Source organism: Lycorma delicatula, chromosome 5, assembly GCF_047948215.1.
Source record: "Lycorma delicatula isolate Av1 chromosome 5, ASM4794821v1, whole genome shotgun sequence".
In the NCBI taxonomy this organism is placed as follows: domain Eukaryota; kingdom Metazoa; phylum Arthropoda; class Insecta; order Hemiptera; family Fulgoridae; genus Lycorma; species Lycorma delicatula.
The window spans coordinates 43,709,139-43,719,770 of NC_134459.1; positions in this window are offsets into that span (position 1 = coordinate 43,709,139).

Below are 10,632 nucleotides of genomic sequence, written 5' to 3' on the forward strand. Positions count from 1 at the left end.
TGAAATACAGTGTCTATATCAGTCTGAAAAGGAACAAAATCTGTACTTTATAGGAGTGGTGTAACAGATATTAAACCTGAAAATAAATATTCAGAGAATAAGTTTGGAATTTCTAATAATAATATTACTAGTGGCAATCAGTGATGGGATAACAAAGTTGCATGATCATCAAAATGAAATATCTGTACAGTTGGATTTATTTCTGGGAAATTAAATTATAGAAAAATGTAGATGCAAAAATATTGTAAAAACTAGATTCAAAGCAGTTTTCATTTGCATGTTATACGTGGTTGGTCTATAATAAATCTGATTTTTTAACCAGAGGTACTTAGTGAAATACGTATATTTTGTTTATTTGTGCTGTAATGTTTCTTCCTGCTTACATGTGCTATATAACACATTCTTTTATTTATTTCCCTAGGATGTACACAAACATGAATGAAAATATTGCATATTTTCATTCATGTATTTTCATATGCAATATTTTCATATTACAAAAATATGCGCGCGCACACACACACACAAGGATGTGTAATATATGTGAAACATAAAATACAGGGAAACATACACTTACATTATTTTTTTGGGATCCCACTCAAATTTGATGCAACTGGAGATATCTTCTCATCTTGGGGGTACCCTGGAAATAGAAGACAATTCCTCTCAGCGTCTAAATAATAACTAAGCAATCCTCTCCTCTGATTGGAGATTGGAAATTGAAGACATTGTAATAAAGGTAGCACTCTTCAGAAATCTTTGGGTTCTGGATGATCCATTTACTTAAAGAAGTTCAGTAGAAGCCTATAAAAACATAACATAAAAAAAATATAAAAACACTTTGCAAAATTACGTTTCACAGGATATCTGGAAGAAGTTCTTTTGAGATAAATAATTTCTTTACACAAAAATATAAGGCACATATAGAATTTATTTGCTTTCACAAATACGGTACCTAATCCTTCACATTGAACATTAATTTTATACAGAATAATTAGTTATTTTGAGATTATATTCATTTCATATGTGCCCAAAAGAAAATTGTTAATACCCTGAAAAGAATACATTTTGTTAAAAAACATAATACAAGTATTATATTGCTTACAGTATATTGAATCTCTTACCATCACTTTGAATAATAATTTTATAATGAAAGGTTAGTCATTATTTTGCTATTATATTCATTTTATATGAACCTGAAAGAAAACTGGTAATACCCTGAAAAGAACACATTTTGTTAAAAAAAAGGTCTATATTACTTATACAAATACTATGTTGAATTACGTAACTTAAAATTACTTACCTACAATTTGAATAATAATTTTATAGTTTATAATTAATTATTAATTATAATTATATTCATTTGATATTATGTTCATTTCATATGTACCTGAAGGAAAATTGTTAATACCCTGAAAAGAATACATTTTGTTAGAAAACATAATACAAGTATTATATTGCTTACACTATATTGATTCTCTTACTATCACTTTGCATAATTATTTTATATTCAATATTTAGTTATTATTTTGATATTATATTCATTTCGTATGTACCGGAAAGAAATTTGTTAAAACCCTGAAAACAATACATTTTGTTAACAAACATAATACAAGTATTATATTTCTTACACAAATACTACTATATTTAATCTCTTACCATCATTTTGCATAATTATTTTATATTCAATATTTAGTTATTTTTCTGATATTATATTCGTTTCATATCTACCTGAAAGAAAATTGTTAATCACCTGAAAAGAATACCTTTTGTTAAAAAACAAGTTCTATATTACTTATACAAATACTATATTGATTTACTTAACTTCAATTTGAATAATAATTTATATTGAATAATTAGTTATTTTGATATTATATTCATTTCATATTAACCTGAAAAAAATGTTTTATATTCTGAAAAAGAATACATTTGGTAAAAAAACATTTATCCTATATTGCTTATACAAATACTCTTTTGATACTATTACCATCACTTTGAATAATAATTGCATACTGAATAAATTATTTTAATATTATATTCATTTCTTATGCGATTGAAAAAAAAACTACTATATCGAATGTTTTACTGAACAATTAGTTAGCTGGGTATTTTTTTAATTTCATATATCTGAAAGAAATATTTAATACCCTGAAAAAATGATACTTGTTAAAAAACCTAATATAATCCTCCTTTTTTATTGCTTACACTAATACTATAATGATTCTGTCACCAAAACTTTCAATAATAATTTTATACTGTATAATTATTTATTTTTACATTATATTCATTTCATATTTACCTGAAAGGAAATCTTATTGATTTCACAAATACTGTCTTGTCTCCAACCAAATGCTAGTAAAGCCAGGGTTTCATACCTTCATCTAAATAATATGTTTTGCTTATAAGGAGCTTAAAATTCTATTTGTGATTACATAGATCATTAGATGTTTTTATTAATTCTTATTAATGCTTTTAAGGATGACCTAAATAAAACTTCAGAGAAATTGAAGACAAGAAACAACATTTTACATAAGCTCTGTGGTAAGCATAGGCTTACACTTTGCACACTTCGACTCTGAACCTTGTCTTCTCGGATGAGAAGATACTTAAAACACTCTCCTTCTTTAGATAGAGCCTTTACAAATTTACCTTTTATAAATTTCTTCAAATCCCAGTTTGATGTGAAGTGGAGGTAGGAGAACTTTTCGTGGATCAACCAAACTTTTCCGTATTACATTTTAGTTCCAGGTTCTAATAATACCCTACGTGGCCATTCTTTTCTGGTCCAATAGTCTTTATTGTCCCAGATGTCCTATTCACACAAGAAGCAGAGATATTTGGTGTATCCTAACTGCTGCTCAAGAAGCATAGAAATTACTTTTAGGTCACCACATCACCACATATAATCCATTCATGATCGCAGTATTTCAGTTTAGACGGAAGTAATTCTAAATTTTCTAAGCATTCTTTCAGATACATGGAGTGTCGTTCCGGCACTGAATCTTGTTTATTGCCATTATGAAGAATAACAGCTTTGAGGCTTCTTTTGTACGAGTCAATAAACAGCCTCCATTCAATCACATCATACTTTATGTTCTACTGCTCCATTACACTAGCAACATTGTTGCAATAAATTAATCTTCCATCTTCAGAAAAGTACGAAGCAAATACTTTTTCTCCGTTTTTGTACCATTAAAAAGAAGTGCTAGGGCCAGTAAGCTTGTTTTCTTTTAATCTAGATTCTAAAAGTTTTGCTGAATTTTTAGGAAGACTTAAATCTCTGACCAAGTCACTCAGTTCATGCTGTAAAAAAAGTTGTGATTCAGAACTACCAAAAATAAAATCAACATCATCGTCATCATCCTGCAACTCTTCTAAGTTGTTCAGTATATTTTCTACTTTTTCTGGAATTGAAGTTACAGGTACACCAGGGGTGTGAGGTACAGAGCATATTTCTGAATAAAAAATTTGTATACATAATTTTTCTTTTTTTTAGATTGAACCCTTGTACATGACAAGAACAGAAGTAGCAATCATCACTGTGATTTTGTGGTTCTCTCTCGATCACTGGTACTCCAAACCGAAAAGACTTTTTCTTACCTTTTGTCCATTTGCGTAGCTCTTCTACACAAGTAGAAGAAACTGTATAAGGGGCCCATGTTTTATTTTGGTCACCAAGTTTTACCCAAAAATAGATGTAGTATTTTGACACCTAAGGAACACAAATACCTAAAAACTGGGTGGAAATTTTCCGGATTTTAATATACATATGTATGTGTGTGTGTGTTCGTTCTTGCTCTCCTTATATACTCTATAACTACTGGACGGATTTTGACCATACTTGGTCAGAAAACTCCTAAAATTTAATGACATCAATGCCCTATGGCATTGATGTCATTAAATTTTCAACTTAAAAAGTCAAGGGAGTGAGTCTGTAGAGCAAGGTCATCCTCAGTATCTAAAGTTTCGCCTAATTAAGATCATATTTTTCTTAGACGCATTTGTTAACAATTAAGAAATAAAATATTTGCAAAAAACATTTTTATAATATCGCAACCTCACCCCAAAAAGTGCTCTAAGCTACTGTTATGTTGTAACGTCGCAGGTGAGCGGTAGAAATTGTCGAACTGAGACTACACTTCATTTACACTCATACATATCATCCTCATTCATCCTCTGAAGTATTATCTAAACGGTAGTTACCGGAGGCTAAACAGGAAAAAGAGAGGTGAGCGGTAGAAGTAAATAAATGAATAATATTTAAAATCTAAAAAGGAACTCGGTCTTTGGCTGGGCCTCTGAAACTCGATCACCCGGTTGACTCGATACCTGGTGCGTTATGCCTCACGGCTCCACCAGTCTACCGACCGTACAAGCGAAATTTGTTCTATGTAAATTGTGAAATTAAATTAGTTTAATTAGTGCCGACCATCGCCGCTAGTACCGTCAACCTGCGTGAATTAAATACGGTATGCGCGCGGGCTTTATTTAGAATCATTAAATAAACGAACAAATACTATATTTAAATAAAATGATAAATATTTTAAATTAAGTTGTGTGTGTAAGCCGTACATCAGAAACAACCAACAGTTGTAGGACTTTCCTGGAACGCGGCTTTAGCCGTGTGACGGGAAAGTCCTGCAACTGTGTTGTCAGCATTTTTTTTTATATTTTATAATTTTATAAAAAATTAGATTATTTAATTTTTTAAAAATTAAGAAGGTTATTTTTTCTGTAATGATTCACTTACTGAATACAGATATTATGTACAAAAATTAATTATTCCTTGCAGAAAATAACATAAATTTGTTTTAATCTAGAGCAACAAATTTATTTTAGCCATAATTTATTGTGAACAAATAAATTTTTAAAATGAATTCATTGATGACAAGTTTTATTTCTTATTTTGAATTACATCAACTGATTTATTTTTTTATTAAAATCATTTAGGTAAAAATTTAAAAAATTGGTTTGTTTTTTTTTATTAAAAATTCCAAAATTCGTATAGATGATCATAAATAAAAGGAAAAACAAATAAAATAGATTTATCAAAGATACTTTCCTTTATAAAAAAAAAAATCCATATAAATTATACATAGATGTAATTGTACTAAAATGATTAATAGAATAATTACATACTTATTGTTAAATTATTAATGACCTCGTTTGTGTAGTCGACCTTTATTTTTTGTAAGTGCTGTGGTCCTACAATACCTACATTTCTACAAAAATGTAAAAATTTTATTGGATAACACAATCGCTGATTTTTCGAGATTTCTGAGAAACAATATTCTTGATCTGATTTATCGTTTCAATTAGGTGGCTTTATAGTCCCGCCTTACGGAGTACTCTTCTATTTCATTTCAAGTCACAAACCACTGGGTCTACATAATATTGATTCAAATAGATCTAATTAAAATTAATGAAGAACTGAAAAATTATTTTTGTAATGGTTATTATTTTATCTTATATTTATTTAAAATTTGGATAGGTTAACAAAAAATTCTGTCCGTTTGAATAAAATGAAAGCAGTTAAAAAAAAACGTAAAGGCAAGAGATTTTTGATAAACTAGAAAAGGAATGTAAAAAAGGCCGTAAAGAGATTACTATTGAGCGTAAGCTAAGGCTCTCTAAAATGTGGTAATATTTTTATCCTAAGTTTTCCAAATAATTTTCTTTATTCAGAATAAATATAAAGAAATATATCATTACACTTCAAAAATAATACCGAGTAATGATCCCCATCAAAAAGATTTAAACAGTGTTCAAAAAGTGACCAACTTTATGGAAGAATGCTTCCTTCTTTTGATGCAGCTTTAATTGAGGAAAACTTGGTTACGCAAGGCAACAGAGAATATTCGTTGCCTCCCAATAGACGTGCCAGTTATGTTCAGACCCAGAATGCCTTCACAAAAAAGTATGGCGTGGATGCACCAAATAATTCCTCAATCAAGCGCTGTACAAGTTCCAAGAGAAAGGAATGTGGCAGATGCAGCCAAAAGCGGTCGACTAAAAGCGCTAACACCAGACAAATTGATCGACGTGTTAGCTGCACATTCTGTTAGTTCAAGACATCTGTACGACGCCTATCTAGTCAGTCTGATCACTCCATCGGTAGTGCCCGCACGACCGATGGAGTGTTTGCGCAAGTGTTTAAAAATGCATCCGTACAGTATTCGTGTTTTTCACGAGTTGTTACCTGCAAACGTTGTTACTGGAAAACGTGTAGCTTTCTGTCAGCGGTTCATAACATGTCATCTGTAACGCCAAACGGGGAAGAACTCGATGACTGGTTCTGGTCTGATGAGACATGGTTCCGCCTTGATGACTACTTGAATACACAGAATTGAATAGTACACTTTAAAATAATCTGTAATATTTCTTTGCTGTTTCTTTACCACAAACTCTCCGCAAATGTAATACAAGTTATCAGGTGAATTAACACAACCCCTTGAAGCCATTTTGGAATATAAAAACACAAGACAGCACAAATAAAATAACTTCAAAAAATGAAAGAAAACTAAAATACTATAGAAAGTTTAGAAATACTTAACACTAGCAAAACCTTTCAACACAACATTCTAATTTCAACTGATTTATTTTTATTTCAGTAGAGTGAAGAGAAGTAGGAATGAGCGAGTCATCAATTGATAATAGCTTGACAATAATGACTTATGAGGTGATTCTAATTAATTATATTACATCATCCTGTTAGTCACTCATCTTACTGTATCAAACCAAAATTATTTCATTAAGTTATAACATGTTAATAGCATTATAAACAAGATAACATAATTAATTAGATTGTCATAAAGATGATAGGATAGCTATAAAAACAGTAAATAACTGGAACAAGACATGTTTTCTAGTTTATTTCAGTGACTTTTAATAATGACATAACTTTTCCTTTATTGATCATTCTTCAAAGAGATTTTTTTTCCTTTAAAAAGGTGTAGATGTTAATTCTTTACTTCTGCTTCTACTTTACATGATGAAAAATTTTATAATTTGTGTAATGCCATAAATCTTGGATAAATTTTTTTTAAGGTGATTAGAATTCAAAATTTCTTCTGATTTTTTTCAGTTTAACTGAAGTCAGCAGTAATAAAAAGCAAATTTATCAAATAAGGTGCCAGATGATAATTTACCTGGCTTAGAGCTTAAAACTAGGACTAAATGTTGCAGTGTCAAATAGGTAATAATTGTAAAAGGAAATAGTTTTTTTATAAATGAATCGGTGTTTTATTTTTACAATTTACCACAAAAAAGATAGATCTACCAAAATACATGAAATTTGATTCTTTCATCTGATTATAATAAACAAAAAAACATTTAAATTAATAAGAATAAATCTTAGTTTTCACTATGTACTTGTAGTTAACCTATTTTTACCTATTTTATATATTAAAATAGTAATGTTATATAAAAATTAAAGTGTTTTTCAAATAAATATCGGCTGTTACTAATTCTGGTATTTAATTTTTTTTAATTTTATTACAATACTTTTACAATTTGAGATCTATTACTACCAGATAAATACTGATTGATTAGATGAAATTAGAATAAATTTTAATGTCAGAATATTTATTAACTTAATAGATGCCATGGGCACAGCCATCTGAAATATAACTAGCATTCTGTAAAAAACAACATAAAGGTATAACATTATAACAATTCCTATTTAGTTATGATTTGTAATAAATTGAGTGCTAACCTTGATATCCTATCTTTCACTTATGTATTTTAAACAATTCTGACTTAATCCCTATATCCCTAAACCCAACATCTGAGAAAACTTGTTTAGGTCAGCTTGCTGACCTAAACAAGTTGCAGTTTTAGCCAATTGCTTTTGTTAAAACTGAGCATCAGAATAAGAACCGATGCAATACAAAATACACAAAATGAACTTGGCTACTGCCACGAAGACCAAGTTTTGTTCATTGTCATTGGCACTGAAAATAATATAAAACGAATGATTAAACTTATTACTACAAAATAAGTTATTTAAACTTGCATCATAATGATTTCAACAATCATTAGTAAATCTTTTTCTCAACAATTTTTAGTAAATTGTTGTTTTAGTTAAGACAAAGTGATCACTGAAACACTGAAAAGTGATTAGTCAATCAATTAGTAAAAAGTAATTTTAAAAAATATAAAGATTTTTCCAGTATGAAATTATAAATAATGGTTTTTGAATTAAATTTGTGCTATCCTTTAATGTTTACGAATTTTGGTAATAATTATTTTTTTTAATTTACTTAATATTTTTTTGTTTCATGATATAAAAAGGATAAAACTACATAAACAAACTAATATGTAAATAAGTAGAAAATTGATTTGAGTGTTATTTTACCAGTTATTTACCATTAAATAAAATTGAATACAAAAAAGGCTTGCTGCGCCGAGGTAAACAGCGCCACCGTGCTGTGAAAGTTTTTCGGCGTCATGTATTATCTTGCAAATTGCAGCTTCGTAAGTTGAAATTTAAAAAAAATTAATTTCCTGAAATTTTGCCTATTTAAATGGTTACAGGAGCAAAAATAAATACAGGAATCAATGATTTTTTTGTGATTTTCCCTTGTGAGATGATTTTTGATCTGATTAATTCTTTAACCTCAATGACATTCGTGGCTTCTCCCTACACATTTTTAGCCATAGTTCTTCGTTATCTCCTTCCAAGCATTTAACTGGATGTGTAAGTTTATCACTTTATCACCCCATATCATATGTCATCGGCAAAAATCATTTTCTAATTTTTTTCTCCCACTCTTTCTTTTACCTGTCAATAGATCCCTTCTTTCCCCCATTAAACAACACTGGTGATAAAATATTTCCTTGTTTAAGATCATTCAGTGTTGCCATATAGAATTCTTTTATAATCTCTGTATATTTCCTTATTAATATTAACATATCCTTACTTGGTGCTCACTCTCATCATTTCCTTCCATATGACCTTGTTTTTCACTTGTCCTTGTTCTATTTTTGTACTTATCCTGTTTCATCCTTTCAAAACGTTTTGTCATGTGGCTCATCAAAGTAATCCCATGTTATTTGGCATTGCTTCTTACTACCCTTCTTAAAAAGAGGGATTATACCTCCCCTTTTCCAGTCTTCTGAAATGACCCTGTTTCTACACACACAATTCCTGTATACCAACTGCATGCTAACTGGACTTTCAGCTTTTATCATATCAACATCATCAGGTCTTGCTGATTTTCCGCTGTTCATTTTACAAATTGCACCCTCCATTTAACAATTGCAACTCTCCTCACTTTGTTTATTCTCCTCTTTATCTTCCCTATTTAATAATTTCTCAAAATAATCCTTCCACAGCTCTCTCATCCCTTCTGGATCATCCACCAGTTTTCCATCTTGTTTCCATACTTTCTGACTTATCCATCTTATTCTTTTTGCCCATCATTTTATAAAATATTCTCTGTTTCCTTTCATATCTTATTCCAATCTATCTGTAAATTCTTTCCATGAATTTTGTTTTTCTTTCTCAATTATTTTCTTACACTTTTTTCTTTTTGCTGATGTAAGCCTGTCATCCTCTTCTTTCCTAGTTTTAACCAATCTCTTCACGCAATATTCTTTCTTCTGACTGCCTGTTTTGTTATATCATTCCATCATTTTGTTTCCTTATCCTTTTTCTTCCTTAGTGTTCTATCACAAATCTCTTTGGCTGCTTCTACCACTACCCTCTTAAGAATTTTTCCATTCTTTCTCTACATTCATCTGTTTTTACGCATCTTTTCTATTATATCAACATCTTGTAGTAATTTTCTGTATGCCTCCCATTTTTGTTCATTCCTCCTTTGTATTTTCTGCTTTTTCAAAACTAACCTTTCTTCCCCATTCTCTACCCATAAATTAAGTAATGTTATTTGATCTGACCATCCCAGCTATAACTTATTACATGACTCTTTTTTCTTGAACCAGCTATTAGCTATTGTCATAGCATTTCTCTGACAAAGTCCGAGCAGTCTCACTCCTTCATCATATCAGCAGTGCTTTTTTTAACTGGCTGTAAAAAAATTTTCATTTAAATTTGAATGCCAAAAATGTCAACAGACACCAAGACATTTTCCTTCTTATCACAGTTTAAAAACAGCTGTTAGTTTTATGTTTGCAGAAATTTTGGTTTTAATATGATTTTTTTTTTTTACTGTATAAAATTATTTTTAGCTAGAATCACAAGAACAGCAATAGTCACTGATGAAACTTCCAACATTTATATCCATCACATGAGTATAATACTTGAATTATAAATCTGCATTTGTACATAAAATTATTTATATTTATTACATACGTATTTTAATTTGGCTCATCTTAAAAAAACCATCTGTAAAAATACTTCAGTTAATTGCAGATAACACTTTTTTTACCTGCAATTTAGTTTTTGTTTTTACTTTATGCAATGAAAAATAACCAGTTTATGACTTCACAACTAATCAAATTTCTTTTAAAAATGTACATTCTTTTACTGTATTTCTTTTAATTACACATATCAAAACAGTTTTGTTGAAATATTATCACATCTTACTTTTTAATAAAAAAAATTCTTTTAATAAATTATTTTTAACTTTTTTTTTTTAAATTCTTTTAATAATAAAAATTTTTAGAATGATT